Source organism: Camarhynchus parvulus, chromosome 7 (genome assembly GCF_901933205.1).
Source record: "Camarhynchus parvulus chromosome 7, STF_HiC, whole genome shotgun sequence".
Classification (NCBI taxonomy): Eukaryota; Metazoa; Chordata; class Aves; order Passeriformes; family Thraupidae; genus Camarhynchus; species Camarhynchus parvulus.
In genome coordinates, this window is record NC_044577.1 from 4,959,688 (window position 1) to 4,979,141 (window position 19,454).

A 19,454-nucleotide genomic window follows, 5' to 3' on the forward strand; every position below is an offset into this window, starting at 1 on the left:
AGAATCTGGTGACATTCTTTACAGAATGGCTTGACTTCAGTAATCCATTTTCTTAAATGGTTTATTTGCATAAGACTCAGACACCTGATAGCAGGCAAAAAGCAGCTGCATCAGCAGGTGCCACACTGATCTCAGGTCTCAATGCTGATTATCAGAAGCAGAGATGCTGGTCCCAAGGAACACTTACTTGCCTGCTCACAGCCCTCAGCTATTCTCCTAGTTCCAGCACCTCCTCCTCTACTGTGCACAAAAAGCACTTTTTTTTTCCATTCCCAGAAAGGGCCTGGGAATGGCAGCCTGGGCCTTCTGCTGCCCATACAGCATGCAACAGCACTGCCCAGGAGGAAACTGGGAAATGCCAGACCCTGTTGGGATAGATTGCAATGGAATCAGGAAGGCCAAACTTGACACAGGGGATGGGTTAATGCCATGGAGAGCAAGCAGAAATCATGGAGTCATGCTGGTGTGTGATGTCTTCCCAAACCTTAGCACTGAATCAAAGATGAGGTTCCTCAAAGCTGAGCCCTTGCACCATATTTGGCCGGTTTAAACTTTCTCAGCATTGCACTCCCAAGCAATTTGACCAGCCTGACCAAAAAGAAAGCAAACCCTCTACCATGTGCTCACTATTACTGCCAGGGCCCAAGACCAGCTGTAAATGAGGAAGGCATAAAGGCTTTCCTGTTGCTATGCTACAGATGTTGTTCAGTATCTTCATGGTGTATTTCTGAGACTCAGGAGCTGGTCCTGCTGTCTCTAACTGCATGTGGGTGCAAATCTATTGAAATCAATGGACATAAGCCATTTCAGAGATAAAAAAGCATCCGGCCCTGTTGTTTCAAGACTTCTAGCACAAACACAACATGCACAATTGCATTCTGACATGAAGAACTTGAGTACAGCAATCCTGAGCTTCAGCTCCTGCTTATTTTGAAAATGCATAATTGTCAATACAAAACACTGGCAGAATCAGTCAGAATTGTATTTAAAGTCCAAGCTTTCTAGCCCAGCTCCCATGGCCCACATATGAAACTTGCCTTTGAATTTGCCTGAAAAAAGCATCAGCTTTTCACCCAAAGCAGTAGCTCCCTACTTGATGGGCTGGAGTCCACATGTTCTCCTTCTGAGCACATTGTCAAGTGTCTCAGAGGCACGCACCCCTGCTCTAATTAGAAAACAAAATACAATTTTATACACATATCTGCCCATACTGTTGTTGTTTGCACTATGAAGCTGTTTCTCAGTTGTTAGATCAGGCTAAGCTGCTAATTAAGATGTACAACGGAAAAAGCCACTTTGGTGGAAGAAACAAAAAAGCACTGCATGAGGCTCAGGAGCTTGGAATCTGATCTCAGCTGGGTCACAGACTTGCCTACTTATTGCCAGCATTAATTAATAACATTAATATCCTAATGTTCCACATTTCCTCAGATGCAAACTGGAAAAACTAATGGAGTCTGCTAATGGAGACGCTTCGTACTTCAGGACTGGATCTCCAAGCATGCTCCTTCCTCACTGCCCCAACTATGGAAGAAAAAAAATACCTGCACAAAAGAGTACCATGGCATTTTCTAAACTTGGGCTCCTCATCACAAGGTGAGAAAAGACACAGAGCTGTACACTGCACACTGCTGGAGAACAGGGGCTTCCCTCTACCCACAGTCTTGGCTGATTTCGAACTCCTTTGTGACTCCTGCACCTTTACCTCCCACCCCACCTCCATAGCAAGAATTTTTGTGCAAGCACTATTCCCTGAATGGTGTTTTTCTAAACCAAAAACCTTTCTCAGATGTAAACATTCAACTACACAGAGCCTCACCACCCACCTGGCTCCTAACCCCATCACACATATTTCCATCATCTTTTCTATAGAAGGATTATTATTTAGTTCAGCAGGTACCTCAAAGAAAAAAATAATTACCAGAAGCTTATAAAGCTCTGGATTTCAAATGCAACACCATTGTGAAGCACTGATTTTCCCTTATCTCTGAGATTATCATTGAAATATTTAGAAAGACCAGTCTGAGTGAGACAGCCCTGTCAAAAGCACATGAATCAACTGAATTCTTGCCTACAGTTCCACAGCACAACTAAATCTCTCCTAAGAATACACCTAAAACTTAAGGATTGAGGTTTTCACGTTTTCAGCCATACAATTCCCATTGACTATTATTCAGATGATGGGTCTTAGGAAGCTCAGCTCGAAGCAACCACAACAATAAAGTGTGAGAAAAGTGCATTTATATCAATGCCTGGCAATGTAAAGCACCACAGCATTTGGATTACAAACCTATGGGATGGAGAAACACAGCAAAGCATAAGCAGCCCTGTGTGCCAGCAGTGGGTAACTATGGACAACAGAGACATGGACTTCTAAAGAAGTATTTTTCTCTTTCTTGATCAGAATCAAAACATTATCCCATCCCCTAGAAGTGCAGAGTTCACTTGATTTTATCAGGATTTGAGACACTGGTCTTAACAGCCTAGGAATTATAAGCTTGACAAAGTTATTTCAGCTACACAAAAATATCCAGAGATGTAATAGAGGATGTATGATTTCTGTATTCTTAGAAGTGTTATATGTTTCATTCATAGAACAAAGCAACTGGATATTATATATTATATTATTTATATATTTTTTTTACACATATATATATACACACACTGCACACACACTGTATTGTAATAGCAAAAAGGAAAATCTGTTCCAAGCAAAACCAGTTGAGTTTCACAAGAAAGTTTTAAAGTCAGTAACTCCTGTATTGATACATAGCTCAGACAAATGAAGTGAATTCTACAGCCCACCTTTCAAAGCCTGAAAAATCAAGAATTTGGTGAATGGCTTCCCATTATCACCACAGGCTTCCAAGGTGAGAAGCAACACAAAAGGAAAAACTCTATTACCTTTAGATGATGAGGCATGTTTATGCCTGTAGCATTTAAGAACTGGAAGAAAAATAACTGATTCTTCCTATGACTGTAATCTCTTTTTCCTCAGGATGTCAACCCTTTTATCTTGCAGACCTGGCCACACCAGAAAATCTGACATTGCCTTTAGGCAGAGCTCCAGTGAGACACTTCATACAGCCCTATAGATTGAATAGCTTTAACCCTGGTTCTATTACTGGTTATCTATTACTGGTACCAGTAGGGAAAAAAAAAAAAAAAAACAACTATGAGTGACTTTTCTGGAAGAAAGACTTTTGATGTATCAATTGTTCAGTGGTAATGTGTTCAGAAACCTGTGAAGACATAAGAAATTGAGATAAAAATCTACAAACAGGATATGAGCTGGGGCTCTAAGCAACAGAAGAGCTTTTGCCTCTGAGTGCTACCCACACTGAAAATGCTCTCTCCCCACCAATAATAAAAGACACTGAAGATGTAAAGGCATTACAGCCACTCTTTCAAAGGTTGTAAGTGAAGCAAATCTTGTAGATAAAGATAGTATCTCCTATACCCAGGGTGGCAGGGAGAAAAAAACACACACCAAAAACCCTTTCAGGAATAGCAACTTTTATCCACGTCTTCACCATTCACCTGCAAACTTACCTATTTTTACTGCTGTATCAAATAATCTCATAGAAGATGTTTTCTATCTCCAAAGAGACTTATCTTGCTTAATTTAAACCTTTCAGGTTAGAATTAAAGTGCATAACATTTCTTCAAGATTGTCTCAGAAGACATCATTGCTGCACATCACAAAAGATCTGGCTCCTACTCCCATTGAAGTCAAAATTAAAACTCCTACTTTCTGCTCTGTAGAAGGATCTAATCAAAACTGTTTATCCTATTGCCTTCCAGCCTCCTGGTATGATATGCAGGAGGTAGTACGGAATGCAGTTTTGCCCCACTGAATAAAATAAGGTTACAAAGTAAGGGCCTACTAGCTGGTATGGCAATTTATTCCACATAAATGAATGGCATCTCAGAGTGACTGAAGACTAAGCATTAAGTAGAAGCAGATGCTTGCAGTTCTACAATATGCTGTTTCCTTTTAAATGAGAAGTTGTGCACCACCTGTTCCTTCCATTTTTCTTTTTTTTGTTTTTTTCTGAAGACACTGCTGGCAACGGAATTACCCATTAAAAACAACCCACAAACATTTACTTGGTTAACTAACTAGCACTCAGGAGCTGCTGGCATCAATAAGAACAGCTTGCTCAGATACTCCTTCAATAAACAGCTTGCTAGCCTTTGGGTTTCACATCTGGTGTTTGGTAGAATGGTAACCCAAGCATTTGGTATTACTCAGAAAACTGCATCTTTATATGTCATATGTAATCAGAGAAGATGAAAAGTAAAGTGGTCCTTAAAAGAACACCTATTTCTGTACATTGGGTTATTTCAGCAACTGGATTTTGGACATGTAACCCAAATGCACCTGAAAGAGAACTATACCAACAACCCAGTTCTGCTGCTGTGCAGTAACAACATACTTGTGATGACTTCAGTAGAGCCATGCCAATGAGAAATCTGGTCTGTCAGACTTCATAGCACAAGCACACCTGCTTCAGAGTCATATGGGTGCCAGCTGGTTTGTCTGCAGAAATTCTACAGCCACCACCTTCATTCAGCACCTCCCACTTTTGTCCTCCCCTGCCTCTGGGGAAGAAGACATCACACCAACATCTTTCCTGCTTTTCCACCTACAAACACAGGGAGCATCACACAGTTCTGCAAGGCCACAAACTGGGGCTGCCTGATGTCACAGTTTGATGGCCTCCATCCTGAACTGCTGGATGCAGCCCAGGCCACGTGTTTTTCTAACTCAGCAGCCTAGTGGCTGGGACACAGCCCCCCAACTGCCCAGGGCTAGCAGGACTGTCCACTGAGAGTGCAAGACAGCATGCTGCACATTCCAGCAAAGTGCTGCTGGGGGCAAACACCACAGGAGAGCTCAGAATGGAGAAACTCCCTCTCCCTCTGCCTCATACCCCACTGCAGGGCTCCTTCTTACAAGAGGAGAACTTGGAACAACAAGACAAGCAGCACTTCCAATCAATTGGAATGCTGGCAGGTATTTTTGGGGCAAGATCAAGTTGCTTACAATTCCAATGTAAATAGCAAAGGCTTAGTCTAAATAGCTTCTGCCTCACATGATTCTCTCTCAAAGAAATTCTCTCCAAAGGATGTTGGATGTAATGTCAATGCCTTCAACAGGTAGGTCTGACTTCCTCTTTTTTTTTTTTTTAATTTTAGCACAAGGAGAATATCATACAGAAAACCTGTCACAGAGAAAGAAGTAGGGGCCAAGGATAACATCCTGCTGTTTGACTATGTGGACTGTTCTCACTCCTCTGTGCCACACATGACATTGCTTTCCTCACAAACCTCTGAGTTCCTGAGAGTTGCTGTGGGAGCAATTTGAACTGCTGAATCCCTTTACACTTTCTGTTCCAAGCAGGAGAGAATGGTAATGGTGTGTACAGATGAGCAGCTCTGCAAAACAACTTGAGGTGCCTAATCTTACACTGGGAACTAGAGAACCAGTATACCCTGGCAGGATGAAACTTAGATTTCTCCAAGAGATCAGGTGCCTTATTACAATTTTTTATTTGCTGGGCTACGGCAGATCACTTGTACAAGAGAAACAGCCCAGAACAGCAGCAATTTAAAGACAGAAGTATTAAAGACTCCACAGTGTAAGTGCTGATGCCAGTTCTTGTATATTTTAAACAACACAAAGGCAAATGCTCAGCTGGCTCTGTCTGTTTATAGGGCTTCTAAGAACACAGCTCACTCATTTCTTTCATTCTACATATTCTGTATGTTTCTTCTAGAGTTAATGGAAAGAGAGAGGGTCTTCAGAAAATGGCTCAATCCCACATTGTCTCCCCAGCTTCTGGAGATGCTCATCTACAGTCTCTGCTCTCTGCAGGAGGTGAGCAGGGTAAGCACACTGCTTGCAAGCAGTAATGACATACAAGGGCCTAATGTTAGGCTCGGCAATGCAGGTCTTCAGGCTTCTGATGAAATTCTCTTCTGTTTTTTGTTCATACCACAGAGAAATTTACCATGAATAAGTACAGGCTTTGGCACCATTACGTACACTGAGGTTCTTCCTGTGAAATATTCTGATAAGAAATAAAACCATCTTTTTGTTGCTTTGTTTTCCGCAGGTTCTCAGTAAAACACAACAGTTCTGCTACATTTAATATTTTCTTTTGAGGATTAGGGTTTTATTGCCCTTCAAGTGTGAAAAATTAGGTAATATTTATGTTCAACACATGTCCGAATTTGCAGAGACAAGCCTGAGACAAACAGTCTTGTTTTCATTCCTTTGTGCAAGATACACTGCTGTCTGATGAGCAAAGAAGGTGCTTTGGGGCAGTTCAGAAAGTGATGCAACAGGCTGAGACCAATAAACAGGTGAAGAGCTTCTCTGTGCCATTATGTAGGTTGTATACACACCTAAGAGAGGGTTATAAGGAAGACTAGCAAGACAGAAAAAGAGAACGGAGCATCATCTGCATGTGCCCTAGATTCACATGGAGAAGACAGAAAGAGAAGAACAAAACCTAATAAAATTGAAAAAGTTTGATGTGTTTAAACAGCCTTGGTGCAGGACTGCTCCTCTAGTCTGTACTGTGTGTTCGGCTTAATAAAATGAGATTTATACAACTGATTATTTAATTACAAGAAGGTCTTTTGCTTCCCATTTATGCAAGAACACAGCTTCTATTGATAAACTGAGAGCAGCTCAAATGCAGCTGAAAGTACCAATATTCTAGGCACTGGAAGAATTGGGTTACTGCTCAGTTCTGTGAGCAGACAGGAGTTTGCCTACTCCTTTCAGATGAAGTTCACCAGCCTGCTCTGACTTTCCTGGTTAGACACATAAGCGGTGATAAATCTTTGGTAAGAACAGACAGCACATTCAAACCCTGCCACAAAGACTACTGAAGGACAGACCAGCACAGTGAAACACAGAATGAATTCTCCTCAGCTTCCCTGTTGCTCTTTGCAAAGAGCACCCAGCAAACAGCTCTGTCTTAAACTTTTAGCTCAGATCCTCAATCGCTCCTCCCTATTTAAGTTTTTGGATTGGACCTTCTTACAGCTTTGAAAGACCTATCTCTTCCTGACCATTTAACTTTTTGCCCAATGATTCAAGTTCAATGACATGCAGAGGCTGACAAGGAGCAGATAAAAGAAACCTCATGTCCTCACTGAAACAAAAGCTAAGACCACTTCTCACTGGATAAGGATTAATACCATGAGCAGGGCCCCTGGCAGTTTCCACTGAAGAACAATAACAACAGGAGGCTTGCTGATAAATTCTCACATCTCCCCTGATTCTCCCACTGCCAGAGAGGAGGCTGACGTGACTGCGACAATTTTTAAAACACCTTGAGAAATACAAGTGGTACATCTGCACTGCAGCCCATCACAGCTATAATGCAGTATTTCAGAGCTGGTGACAAGAAACACACTCTGAAACACCCAGCAGAGAGACTGCTGCTCTGCACTGAAATACTGCTGCTCACACTCTGGCTGTGGACACATCCTCCAGAAAAACTCACACCTTCACACAAAGGAAAAAAACTATGCCCTCCAAGAGAGAAATGTGAGGCTGCAGTAAGAGCAGCAATATTGCCACCAGAAACCACCCCCAGCACACAGATACAGGCAGCACATGCCCTAGTTTTCACTCCATTCTCCACACTATAAAGACAGAAAAGAATCAACTACAGAAAAGGTAAAAACCAAACCCAAGAACAAAATCCAACTTCATCATGACTGTGAAGTGTCACCAAATAAACCTGGTGCTTGAAAACTTAACTTCTCTTGAAAGAAGAATGACCAAGTAATTCTTCTTCCAATAACCAATGGATAAAGTGAAAATGGTATTTACCAGCTCTCTCTGTGCCGTTTTTCACTTCAGTCATCCAAATAACTAAAAGCTGTCTACACCCATTACACAAACTCCCCTCTAAACAGATAATACCAGGGGTGCAAGTGGGAAATCCTGGGATCAGCATCTCTCTGCATCTGGGCTGTGTTGCAAATGTGCATATCCTATAAACAACCTCAATAAAACATTTCAACAAAACAGAGCAATGAATCCTCAGACAAGGTGAGCATGTGGTGACTAACACACAAGTGATCAGCACATGTTGTAGGCAACTTTTTTTGCAAAGTGTGAACTCTAAATTTGAAGTGTGAAAAGAAAAAAAATGCCACGTCACAGATTCAACTTCCAGTGCTTGTGCTGAGCAGCAGCAGCTCAACTCACAATGACAAGAGGACATTTCCTACAGAAAAGATGTCTACAGAAAAAAATTGGCAAAAACCTCAGTGTTTTTATTTTCACTTGTTTCCACCTCTGTGCCATAAACACCTTCACTGTGCAGCACAGAAAATGTATGTATTTTCTTTGTTCAAAACACCATTACAACACATAACTCATGCACATGCAGGCATAGGAGGAGTCTTGTCAAACTCTTTGGGTTTGTTTGAACAAGCCCCAGAGATTCATTAGGCAATCCAACCCAGTAAAGTCAAGATGAAGCATTTCCAGAGCCCTGGAATGACTGATATGAGACCAACAAAAACAGAAGACCCACCTTGCGGTGTTGTTGTCACCTTGTCAGTCACAGGATATTTTATTTCAGGTTTCCACAATCTGAAACAAAACAAAAGCTCTCAGTTAGTGGCAGCTGTTAAAGGCAAAAGCTTTATTTTTATTATATGAATTAAAGACTCATGAATTGCAACATGTTAATAAGAAAACGCCTTCCTTCTCTGCTTTTAGTAACATGCACAAAGTTACACCAAATGCTCCTTTTCAGTGGCTAGAACCTGTCTTGCCATTATAGCCAGACCATGTCTCACCAAAGAGCCCAGGCCTCCAGAGTGCCTGTTTTTGTATAAAGTGTATAAAGCCATGAAAAAGCTGATTCTTCTGAAGCACAGGCTACACTATGGTGTTTGTTAGGATCAGAGTTTCATAGAAACAATTAAATCCTTCCTTCTTTACAGAAAGAACATGATCTGAAGGCAGAACACCTTTCATGTATCTAGATTCACTGGGGATGATTTGCCAAAAATTAGAAAAGACGCTAACAGCAACAGCCCTAAGTACAAGGAGTCGGCAAGCAAACAATGCAGATAATACAACCTAATTTGCCAAAAGCTTCCTTGTTGACAGGAACCCCACAGTTTACTGCACAGTAACAAATGATGTGCTTACAAGCTGCAGACCAGACTCATGGGACCGATTAATTCAGTATCAGGTAACATGGTATCATGTACCACATAAAATCTGCAGCAGGGAAGTGCTGCTGAGCAGTCACAGAGAATTCTCTGGTGCTACAGCTGCTTTACTGCAGGAGCCTGGGCATCTCCTTAACTGCCTTGTGCTTGAGTTGCTAAACATCTCACAATGGATATAATATCATCACAATAGCATTAACAAGGACTAATTACTGCTTTGCAAATCCTGGGCTGGGAATGGCTAGGCAAGGGAGGAGCACCTATAAACTGCAAACTTGTTGGCATTTACAAATTGAACTGCCTGAGAAGAAGCACAGACTTTCCTACCCAGCTTCATGTCAACAGCCAACAAATGGATCCTTTTCCAGCCTATCATCTTCGATCAGCATGAACTCTACCTGCAGAATTAACTTCTGCCAACATGTGGGTAACAAAACTCACAGCTGGACAAAGCTATTTAAGATACTCATTGCTTCCCAGGGGAAAGATGGGGAGAAGATAAATGTCAGCAGGAATAAAAGCACCTTGTACTTCTAGCAAACTTTGCTATGTCCTCCTGTACCCATAAGCATAGGGTTGTCACTGAAAGCAGTGGGAGTCTCATCTCTGACTTGACCAAACCTAGAGAAGAAAAATACTTACTTTCACTGAAAGGTAAAGAAGGACATGTTCAATGTCTTGCCAAAGTCAACAGGAAGCAGCAGCTGATTGATGAGCAGAAAGCAAGGACCCCATCCCCTCCTCCTTCTTTTAAGCACAGGGGAACTTCCCAAAAGCACAAAAAGACTTAAGTCTCTACAGCACACTGCTGGCAAAACTGAAGGTGAAGATGGAGGTGTTACCAGGAAAAGAGAAGAAGGAAAGTCAAGCTCAACTATTTCTTCTTTCCTCTCAACATCAGCAAATGAAAAGTCAGTTCTTACAACATACTGGCCAGGCATGAATCTTATTATCTTTGGTTAATTCCGTATGTCTGAGAAGAAAATCAGCTGTAAGCTGGTTAGACTCACTAAATGACATTTGTCTAAGGTGCCATCCCTAGGTGCAGAGCCATGCACCAAAGACTGAGCATTCTTTAGGAAAATGCTACTCATCCAGACACTGTTGGTAGTGGTCAGCAAGACACAACCATGTAACAACTGATACATAATATTCCCCTCTTGAGAAAAACCCTCCAATCTCTGAGGAGCTGCCCATTTCACATCCAAACCAAGAGACAAGGAGGAATGGTACCAGCAGGACCCCTTTTCTCAAGCTTCTTATGAGCAAAGGATGGACGAGCACACAACCCCAGCGCCTCCAGCAAGCACAATTTCCGATATTTTTACAGCTTGGTCCACAATTATTTACTCCTTAGAGACTCCAGAGTCATCCTACTATCTGTGGTCACAATAGAAGGGAAAAAGACTTGTTGCTAAAATGACCAGAAAGCACCAATCAGACACTCCTGCTACAGTTACACTCCATTAACTCCACTTTAAAACACCAAGATTTTCCAAATCACAGCCCTGACTCATGCAGCCTGTGGTGAACAAGGGACACATTCTGGAAAAGACTACTAATAAAATACCATGCCAACTGCTTGACTCAGAGAAAACAAGATTAGCACCGCAACATGTTGGCATTTTGACTTCTGAATATTTGCTGGATGATAAAATCAGGAGCTGTCTTTAAAGTCTACACTGAACAAAACTATCTATCTTCCCCTTTCCTGTAACTACAATGGCATTTGCTAATGCTGTCAGCTTTTATGTGAAGTCAGTGCTCCTACCAGGAGTCACACTGACAGCTCTGGTTACTAAAGTCTTTCACTAACTGCTTTCCAGTAAGATCCCACAGGAAATTAAAGTTGTCCAATGTTTTCCACCTTTCAGTATACACCTGCCCAAAAAATGGGCACATACTATACTAATAGCTGAGCTTATCCAAAAAATTCATTGGCATAACTGGATACATCTTCCAACACCCTGGGGACAGTTCGCTTCAGAAGATGGAGCTGGTTTGGCTAAAAGGGAGAAACTGTTTGGAAATCTGAAGGTGGAAGATGGATTGGGTAATGGTGATGACGAAATTATAACATCGGCTATTCAAATATAAGGAAGGAATGAGTAGAGCAGATTCAGGGCAGTGAATCTCAAAGAAAAAAAGAGAGATTTTAAGCAACTCCACACAGGTCAGTAAGGCCTCATAGGAGGCCAAAAAAGTGCTAGAGGTGGAATAAAAATGCAGAAAAACCTTATTTTATGGTAAAACAAAGGTGGGACATCAACTGACTACAGTGCTGACCACAGAAATATGTTTAAAGAAGGGATCTCTGCAAGAAAGTCAACTGAAGCAGATGAAATCTTACTAGATTTTTTTAATCATGAAAAAAACCCAACCAACAGACTGAAAGCAACCACACACTAATAGATGAAACCACTGGCCCCATGAACTCACAGGAAATGAGGGAAGACCTAAAGCACTGCCTAAAAGCGAGCACAGAACCACCAACCATCATAAAAAGGAAAGAGGATGATAACCACACAGGAATTGGAGACCTGTCAGCCTAACTCAGAGTCCCAAAACAAACTGTGAATTAGTTATAAATATCTGAGACAGATGGCCCACATCAGCAAATCTACTTCTGTAAAGAATCAACTAAAACAAACTGGTCTGACCTAGCTTTCTGCTACAATATAGCATATTTACTGGAAAAGGGCAGCACATATATCCTATATTCTTGGGGGGGGCAGGTGGTTGAATGTGTGCTCAGGGGGTAGGGCTAGTGAGCCTGAGGCTCACCTCCTTGCAATGCTTTGTGTGAGCAGCCAGAAAAAAACACTGAGCTGAGAGAGTTTATGAGTATTTCATCACATCCAAAATCAAAATCACCGCCATGGAGCTCACTGATCCAAAGTACTGCAGCAGTGCTGCTGCAGAGGCAGCAAAAAGGAAATGTTTCCACACACAGCTTCACCCACCATCTTATTTGAGACCCAACAGGCTGATCCCAGGTACACAACACTGCTCAGCCAGTGCAAGCCCACATTCCTCTCTGCTGTGCTGGCTCTTAGGCGGAGGCAAGTCGCACCCCACAGTAATAGCAAGGTGAACAATTGAATATTCAGCCTCCACTGAGGAGGTGGCTCCTAACAGGTTCTCCAGAGTTCTTCTGTCAGAGCCATCAACCTCATACTGTTAAGTGTTGTCTGACACACAGACATGCCTTAGCCCAGGAGATAATCCTACAAAGTATAAAGCTAGCAGTTGTTCAACATGTCTGAAAGACTTGCAAAGGCGATTTAGGCTAATCCAACTAAATTAGGAACCCTCTGAAGCTGTCAGTTGCCTTCACTGGACAGTCAAAACGAACCAGGCAAACAGGATGGAGATATCCTGTGATGGGAACCTGCTGCCACCACCAAGATCTACAATTGTATCTCTTACAATTCCTTCCAGCCTTGTGCATTTACCGTTCTTTGATCTGCTCACTGAGGATAATGGACAGCCCAGGATTCTGGCTGTTCACCTGCCTGCAGGCAGTGAAGCTGAGCTGCAGGAGCTGTGTGTGGCTGCACTCTGAAGGCCCTGGCCCTGAAGGTACACTCAGCTAAATGACATTTTGGACTGGGGTTCACATTTGAAGCCTACTGGTTCAGCAGCCTGCTCACTGCAGTCTCTGTGAAGAAAGAACAGAATAATCTTCCATTTCCTGAAAAAGACAAATTTCAATGCTCAATTTATCTCTAACTGACCTAAGACCATTCCTCATCTGCTATGGTATTTTTTGATAGCCTCTCTTACCACTTCTAGTGAAATGGAAAGTTTAATGAGTTCTAAAACCCCCAGAATATATGAGATTGTTTACACACAAGAAATGATCTGTGGCTCAGAAATGAAGCAGCAGTAATATAGCAGATCTGCAGGGCACCTTCCCTGCTGTGCAAAAATGGAGTAAATACACATTGAACGCTTTTAATGGAAGCCAAGAGCCTGGTTTTCCAGGAGCACATACCCTTTCAACTTTAATCTGCCAGTCTCAGGGACAGGACTTCACACAAAAAGTACACTGAGCACTGTCGGTATTTCTGCAGAGAAAGAGCCTCAGAGCTTCTGTCTGGTTTTCTAGATGATCCTGTTATCCATTCTTTTAATGTTTGAACACATTTTCAAGGGTGCAACTCAAAACACTGCAAGGGTACCAACAGTGCAAGACAACATGTAATGTACAAAAAAAACCTGACTTTGAAGAGAGATCAGTGTTGTTACCATTTCTCCTATTCAAGTAATTCCTTTATCCTCACTACAAGGTACTTCTGTTAGTATGAGCCTGCAAATTTTCAATTGTTCCCCATTCTCATTCATAGGCAATGTCTTCTTCATAGCAGTTCTGATTTCCAGAGTTTATTCTGTTTATCCAGGTGCAAGTAGCATTAAACCATATTTTTTTATTATCTGCTCTTAAAATGCTTTGATTTATTGGCATCAACACTGTAGGAGTTAACACGGTCAGAAGCTTTCTGTGAGGAAAAGAATTGCCTGAAACTTTTTTCCTTCCATCAGATTTCATACTCAAAGGCCTGACGCCTAGCTAGGACAGGTCAGCACAGCTCTGTCAAAATTTTCAGGAAATGCCACCAGTTCACAGGAGTTAAGGATCCATCCTGGACACTTGTGTCAGGAAACCACAAGTGAGTTATTCTTTTCTCCATAGTGATGAAAATATGCTTGAGAAGTGTCTTTGCTTTCTTTTGCAGACAATCTACATGCTCCTAAAAAAAAATCCTCAAGCATTTCTTTCTTCTGTTGCTCTCACATGTGGTCCTGAGCCCACAGAGTCAATTGGAGCTTCACCACTGACCACCACTTTCCAACCACATCACCACACTCAGCCCTGCCAATCACAACTTTTCAAGAGGAAGTACTAAATGAACAGCCTCCCTTCTCCTTCACAGGCTCTTCTATTTTAATGTCCAAACACCTCCTAGCCTATAATCTTCACCTTCCCAATTCTAGCACCATACAGCAAATGTTTTGTTATCCCAGTACAGAAGGGTTACTGAGGCACAGAGAAATTAAGTTATTTATTGTAAGTTCCCTATAAAATCTTTGGAAACATTTACAGACCTCAAGTCAGATGACATCCATCACAGTCTCAGATGATGCTAAGAGATGTCATCAAACAGGCTCATGGCAGCTACACAACTTTGAAAAGTCTAAAAGCAGTACTAGTTAAGGTTTAATACTTAAAAAAAAATCTTGCAATACCACCATAGGCAGCTTCCTTTCAACAAACAGCAAATCAAAGAACAAAATGCAAAGCTTCAATAATACAGAGAAGAGTGACTTTCAAAAATCAAGTTCAATTTAAGGCATTCATATCAGAAATCAGTGAGAGTTCTGGAGTTTCTACGTGTCATATGCAGTCACATGAAGGATTACTTTGGGAAATCTTATTTTAATTAGATAACAAATCAATTCAATCTGTGGGAATCTAGACTTTTAATACTCAAATAGGGTGATATATGAATCTTGAATAAAGTAAAAAGATTCTGCCATACCAGAAAAGAAAAAGTTAAAGAATTCACTTTTCTGAGCAGTTTAAACTTCAGTTTCCTGATGCACAGTTTAGACAACTGTTTCATTCCCAGCTTCTAGACAGGTTCTGGTAACCAAACCCCTTCTCCATGCCCAAATTACTCACACAGAGCCAGAGCACAGTGCTGACGACTCCACAGTGACCCCAAGCAGCTTCCACTGGTTACCTACATGTAAAGTTACTCAAACTTCAAATGACTTTTTCCACCTCTACAGAGGAAGTGCCCACCCATTCACTGCAGGGCTTGGAAATATGAATTCCTAAACACAAGATAATGTACAAATGACTGATACAGAAGAGCAGTCTTACAAAGTTTGCAGAAAACAGAAAGAATTAAGATGTGTTCTGAAAATACAGGAGAAAAGCAAAAGCACTGAGTGGCTGCTCCCAAATGGAGAAACATGTGCTTAATGAGGCAGGAGTGCTGCAGAAACAAGTAATATGTGATCCCATAATTAAAGACTGCTTTGTAATATGTATGCAGAAGGCTGCCACAAAGACTGCACAAACACCCCTTTTTCCTGTGTTTCCTGAAATGAGCCATTTGACTCAGCAATGTTAAAAGGCTCCTTTAACAGCCTTTTTTGGTCTGTGATACATCATCTGATGTGACTGAGGTCGAGTGCATTAAGAATCTGTGTAACATTTTGTGCTGCAGCGTGACAAAAGAGGCACTGTGTGAGCTGCAAGGGCTGACCAGCACTCAATCTATTTCTGCAGCCATACTGTAAACACATGTGGAAGTGTACAGAACTTAGAATTCATTTTACAACTTTTTAAGTAAATGGGGTGTTTAAATTCTGAATAAAATATGCAAATACAAAGTCCTTGGTGGCCTCCTATACCATATATGAGAATGGCATCACAGAAACAGCACATTAATGACACTACCCACTCAAAAGGTTAATAGGGGAAGGCAAGGACACATAGTAGGGCTTTCTGTGTGCCTTACCAGAGGGACCTCCATTACAAGTAACAATGACAAACTCCTTCAAATCTGGCTTAGAAACCCCATTTTTTACTGATTTATTAACTTTTAATTAGTAGGCACAAGCATCACTCTAGTTCTAAATCATCCTTCCTTCGGAAGTGACATTATCCCCATTGTACTTGTATTTCGGTGAAGGAAGAATGCACTTTTTCTTTTATTAAAAGGGCTGACACTCAGTAACACAATTAATGAGTAGCTTTGAATGTTATCTTCTTTTGAAACCCTCTATTCAGGATAGGAACACTGTAATTATAGGTGCTGAGCAAAGAGCTTGTCTAGGTACATTTCAAAATGCTACACATATAATTCATCTTAAGCTTTATTTCAGAACTGAGATTTTCCAACATTCAAGGAGCTTTCAAAATGGGGAGTTTGACTTAACAGGGACTGGTCACTCAAAGCAGATACTCAGAAAACTGCCCCAATAGCCCTAAGATGGCCGCTGTGGCAACAATTCTATAAGCAAAAAAAAGCAAACTGGGCTCTGGCACAGCAAGCTGTGATTCATGAAAATAGTCCCTCCACCACGTAAACAGCCCTGCTAACCTCCATGGGTCTTAGCACATAACCACACAAAATCAAGACATTCCAAGCACAAGGCTGAAGGGATCCCATGCAACATTTCCACTAACACTTTCTGGTTCTGGAATAATCTCTTTGACAGCCTATTTTATTTTTTGTTTCAAAAGATACAAGGAAAGCACTTGTGAGCAGGCAAGTACAGCTGCAGCATTAAATAAATTAGAATATACTTGTCAAAACTCTAGACAATGTCCTGGTTTAAGATGAGAAAGGTACAATGTAAACCTAAATACACAGGCAAAGACCACTTGAAGCCATTATATTCAGGATCCACGTGAAGGAGAGCAGACTGTTTATAAGCTGCACAAATTCAGGTCCTCAGTATTTGGGTGTGCATGGATAGATGTGTTTGCATGTATTTGTCTACGTATATATACATATATACACACACACATACACTGAGTAACTATGTAATTTTTTTTTAAGAAGGTAAGAATGGAAAGCATGTGGAAAATGACAGTTAACCAGGACACAAACATCTAAAGAGCAAACATATTAAAAATTAAACATCCTCTTCAATTATAGTAGGTTCTAAAATTATTTTCTGAGCATTGGTTTCTACAAGCACAAGACTGCCACTGAAGGAGAAAAACCCCTTCCACTCAGAGATGAAACCAGGAGCGCCACTGATTTGAGCCTTCTGCTGTGTCAATTGATACAGGAAAGGCATGCAGCCACAGATTGCTCTTTTTCTTTAATCCTGTAGCATAGTAACTTTGACAGCAAGTCCCTCTGCAGTGGCTGAAGTGAACCCTATCTCAGGAAAAAGCCTTGTGCTGGCTGCCAATGACTAAATCAAGCTAATCAGCAATGTGCCGACGCATGCTGATGTTGACACTTCAAGGATCACAAAATATTCAGTTCTACTCTATTAATCCTTTAATGCTGGTTGCCATCAATCAAAAAGCCCTCTCTAATTACAGGTTTCAAAAAGCACCAGTAAGATCATTACAGAGCAATGCAGAGGACAGGACAACAAGAAAAGGCCTTCAGATGCCAAATCCTTTCTATGCAAAGCCTAGTGTCTGCAATTTCCTTAGAAGCATCAATGTCAAACCACAGGCAGAGCTACCTGCATGTGCCTCACAAAGTGTGGTAAGCCCACAAGCTGTAAGAGCACACTGTAAGCATAAATCACATCCTAGGTGCAGTACCAGTCCCTATAGTTAGGTACATACACCTCACACTACAAGGGCTGGAAACTCTCCTGTTGGCTATCTGGACACTTTGCACCAAGGGCACAGCTCTGCTGCTCAGTCTGTCTCCAGCAGCTCACTCTGCTGAATAGAGCCCACAAATCATGGGAGCTGCCGAAAAAATGACTCTGCAGTCTCACTGCCCCCTACTACACCTGATGCTAATCTTTCTCTGCTATATACAGTGAGCTTGCAGTTCTTCAGGAAAGAATTCACTCTTCTTACTGCTAAGTGACATCATCCAATTTTCAGTTTCTACCTGAAAGCACTGTACTGGCTTTATGCTTTACACTTTCCCTCCCTGTCACCATTCTCCATTTCCTGTGCAGCCTTTTGCAATCTCTCAGCAGACAAATCAATTCCTACTATCATCCTTTCACCAGTCTTCCTGAGTAACATTAGTGAGACATGTAGTGGTTTTGGGGAGCTGGACACTTTTGGTAAAGACTAATTGAGGCAGACACTCTCTAAGACATGCAGTCAAGAACCTCCAGAATGACAAATTGTTCGAAAACTAAACAGAGCAAATAAATACAGGCTCTTCTGTCCAAGTGTTAGGATTTTTCTCACTTCCTCCCTTCATGTATTAAGTGTGAGATCTTACCCAGACACACAGACCCCAGGAATACTGCAGAATTAATGGCCCCTACATAAAAACATGGAATACATCAGGAAGGACATGTACTGTCAGCTAACCTTGATGTGGGTGTTTGCTCCGCCTTATGTCAGTGCTTAAATCAGCTGTCTTTGGCTAGGATAGTCAGTGCTCAAGCACCTGTCACCATCCACCTGGACAAGCTACACTACTCCAAGACTTCTCCCTCAGCATATTGCTCTGCCCATTTTCCTCTGATTTCCCACTATCTTGCAATCCTCAAGTATCTTTCCTCTACACCACTTAAATATTAGCAGTGCACTGGTACAAGGCCAGTTACTTTTGTCCTTGTCAGCACTTTTTTCCTAGTGCTTCCAGAAATCCTGAGGCAGATGTAAGCCAAGTGCTCTAACAGTTGAGGGGAAATATCATCATCCAACCCATAAGGCACAAGAACTCCATGATTTCTCTTCTCTTTCTCTTCTCTGCCCCAATGTCTCATCTCAGCTTTCCAGCTTACAAAACTCAAGGTATAAGCACTCACAGCTCAATACAAAAATTGCTTTGCCCATCAGCTGACTGCAACAAAGTCCTGCCATCATGCTCCTCAGGCAGACATGGATGGTCCTGCCATCCATGGTCCTCAGGCAGACATGGGATGTGCACACCAGAGAGGCAAAATGTCTGTCCTAAAGCCCTACATGGCTGTAAATACCTCAGAGAGGACTCTTCTGTACTTGGCCACGGAAGAAAGAACATTCAACAGAGCAAATGACCATGCAGCAATTGGCAAAAATCACTCAAGTCAAATGCACTCAGTTACAAACAAGGGTACATACACTGAGTTGATGATGTCTTTAGGGCTAGAGCCTCCTTTGCAATGCCCCTAGCTCAAAGGCAAATATGCCAGCAATAATGGTAACTGAACCAAAGAACTGGATAATTCTGCCCTAAGGAGAGAACATCTGGTAAAGGCTGAAGCAAGAGACAGAATATCCCTAGTAAGAGAAAGCTTCAGCACCCACTGTTACCTGCAGGTCTTTTGAGCACTGAGGACAGATCCTGTTAACACAGGCGAGTTACTCTGCCAAGGCACAGAGAGGATGCCACCACAACAGCATGGCAGGTCTAACATGGCTGCAGCAAAACAGAGTGGAGCTGCAGGCAAGCACAACAATCTGATGTTCAGCACACCTGAGCTGGCTGTGTGGCCACAGCCTGTGTGCTTTCTGTCACTCCCATTCGCTCAGAAAAGTACTTGCCTTAAGGCAAGGCACAACTTCCCACTTG

The 19,454-nt window shown here is 41.8% G+C and overlaps 1 protein-coding gene across 25 annotated transcripts in view; it reads right to left on the bottom strand.

The window, feature by feature from the left end:
* Positions 1 to 19,454, bottom strand: part of MAP2 (microtubule associated protein 2) — a 220,107-nt gene that overhangs the window by 164,010 nt on the left and 36,643 nt on the right. For all 25 annotated transcript variants that reach the window (XM_030952117.1, XM_030952109.1, XM_030952107.1 and 22 more), the window contains exon 2: positions 8,571 to 8,629. The gene's annotated coding sequence lies outside the window, so the exon portion shown is untranslated. The remainder of the gene's footprint in view (positions 1 to 8,570; positions 8,630 to 19,454) is intronic.